Consider the following 2,764-nt stretch of genomic DNA (forward strand, 5'->3'; position numbering starts at 1 on the left):
ATTACAGATCCTTGTCAAATAAGATAAATTACTTACAATTTATTTAAATAATAAATTTAATCTTTAAAATTGTCGCTTAACTTATTTCATGTGTCGGATTAAAAATCCACTTGCAGGGTTACACAATGAAACCTTATAAGCTTGTTTAAAGTGCATCATCATTCTCTATGTAACATCCCTTCCCGGTCCACCCGTAAACCCGAATAAACCGAGTCGAGACGCTATAAACTGGTTGACTATATGGCCTGACATGCTGAAGTCATAATGTATATTGAATATAATAGCATGCTGATGTTGTATATAAAAATAATGTAATTTATATTTTCAAAACATGATACTAGTGTCAAAATGAAATGGGCCCAACTGTGTGCCCTGTACATGCCATGAAACGGATAGACAAAAGATACACATCCAAATGAGTAGCTACCCTGAAGACTGAGTCTTCTACAGATGAACTGCAACAGTTGTAAGCTGACTCTCTACGGTCCAATCTCAAAACCTGCGAGTTAAACAGGTAACTCGCTGAGCAAATAAAGCTCAGTGGATATCTCAACAGATAAAGAAACAATTAAACACATACATGTATAGAAAGAACCATGTAAACACATATGGCACATATAAGCACACACATCATGATATTTTCATGATACCTTGATTATCTTTTGTACTGTTTATAATACTGTATAATTCATGAAATGTTATGTCAAGATATCTGTATGGCTCCATAAGGTTATAGTGAAACCGAAGTGATAAGAAAAACTGTATGAAACTGGATGAATACTGTATGCTTGGCTGCTATGGCCCATATAATCATATCCACTCAACGGCCTGTAGCCGGAGTACCAAACTGTATGAGGTGCAGATCTGCTATCCTATGTCGCGACATAGCCTTATCTACATGGTTTCTACCTAACCTCAATGGAGCATAATGTTGGTATGTCAATAATATAACACAACATCATATTCATAGTTCATAACTTCATAATTCATAATGTATATTTGAGTTCACATCATTTGCATGCTTGAATGTTGTTTTGATACATGTTCAAATGTTGTATTTGATGTTAAAATGATTGGAGGCATATAAGTGAAGCAAAGGAATACAATTGCATTGAAAAAGAAGTCCAAAAATGCATGAAAACACAAGTCGCGAGCGCGCCTTGCAAGGTCGCGAGAGCGTAATGCACTAGATGAGAGACAGTGAGTCATCGGGCACAAGTCGCGAGCGCGTACTTGAAAGTCGCGGGCGCGAGAAGTGCTAAATGAGAGACCGTGAGTTCTCAGGCTAAATTCGCGAGCGCGCGATGAAGGTCGCGATCGCTTACAGGCCAAGGGCCAAGTACGCGAGCGCGTACTTCAAAGTCGCGAGCGCGAGATGTGCCAAATGAAAGTCAGAGAGTTTGCGAGCACAAGTCACGAGCGCGCACTTGAAAGTCGCGAGCGCGAGATGTGCCAAATAAGAGTCAGAGAGTTTCAGGAGAAAGTCGCGAGCGCGTAGTTCAAATTCGCGAGCGCGAGAAGGCAATGCGAACTCGTCATGCAATTCGCGCGCGCTTCCAGCCTGCACTGTCTGTACTCTTTTGGTCATATCTCTCAATATACAACTCCAATTTGGATGATTCAAAAACCCATGTAAAGCTAACACATAGAGGAACAAATACCTCTTCTATGACACTTCCTAATTCCATCATTAAATGAGGTCAAAATCAAGATGAAGTTACTGGTAAAATTTTCAGCAAAACCTATTTCAACATAAACTCAATATTCACTTCATTTATTCAATACCTCCCCTGTTTTCCCCTGTTTCTCACCATTACCAGTCCTCCCACTCAACATGAAGCAATATATTGTCTCACTAGCAACACACCACACAATTCTCATGCAAAAAAAAAATGGAAAATGAAAAGAGATATCAAACCTTTACTCCAAAAGCTTGAGCTCTTCGTTAACTTCTTTTTTCTACACTCTTTGAACTCCCTTCACCTATAAATAGGAATTCTTATGAATTCTAAAATAATAACACCAAATGATTCAATTATGAACTTCAAGAAGGTTTACTTACTTGGATAAAAGAAAAATTGAAGTTAAGGCTTAACTACCATGAAAATTGAAAGTAAGGTGGAAGAGGAAAGGAAGAAGATGAAGATAAACATGAAAATGGGAAAGCGAAAATGAGTATTACGGGTAGGCCATCAAAAATCAAGGGATTTTATGTAAAACTTCCTAATTGGTACCTCAATTGTAATCAGGCTACAACTTAATACCCAAGCTAAATCTTTTAATGCAAATCAATCCTCACCCATGTGCTTGATCTTTTTCTCTCACTCAAGTAACTCCACTTAATAACCCATTCTACCCCAACCGGGTTTGGTTCAACTCGACTCAACTCGACTACTCAACTCTATGCTAAGACTCGACTCGGTAGGATGTCACAATTCTCCCCTCCTAATTAAAAACTTCATCCCGAAGTTTACCTGTTGTAAACAACTGCGGATACTGTTGTCGCATGGTGTCTTCAGATTCCCAAGTTGCTTCTTCTGTCTTATGATTCCTCCAAAGGACTTTTACCAATGCTATCTTCTTGTTCCGCAATTCCTTAGTTTCTCTGGCTAAGATCTGAACTGGTTCTTCTTCATAAGTGAGATCCGGCTGAATTTCAATCTCTTCTGCTGATAACACGTGTGATGGGTCTGATCTGTATCTTCTTAACATTGATACGTGAAAGACATTATGAATTCGATCTAAGGTTGAAGGTAACGCTAGG

The sequence above is a fragment of the Jatropha curcas genome, chromosome 10, assembly GCF_041381405.1.
Source record: "Jatropha curcas cultivar XTBG-Jc1 chromosome 10, XTBG_Jcur_1.0, whole genome shotgun sequence".
Lineage (NCBI taxonomy): Eukaryota > Viridiplantae > Streptophyta > Magnoliopsida > Malpighiales > Euphorbiaceae > Jatropha > Jatropha curcas.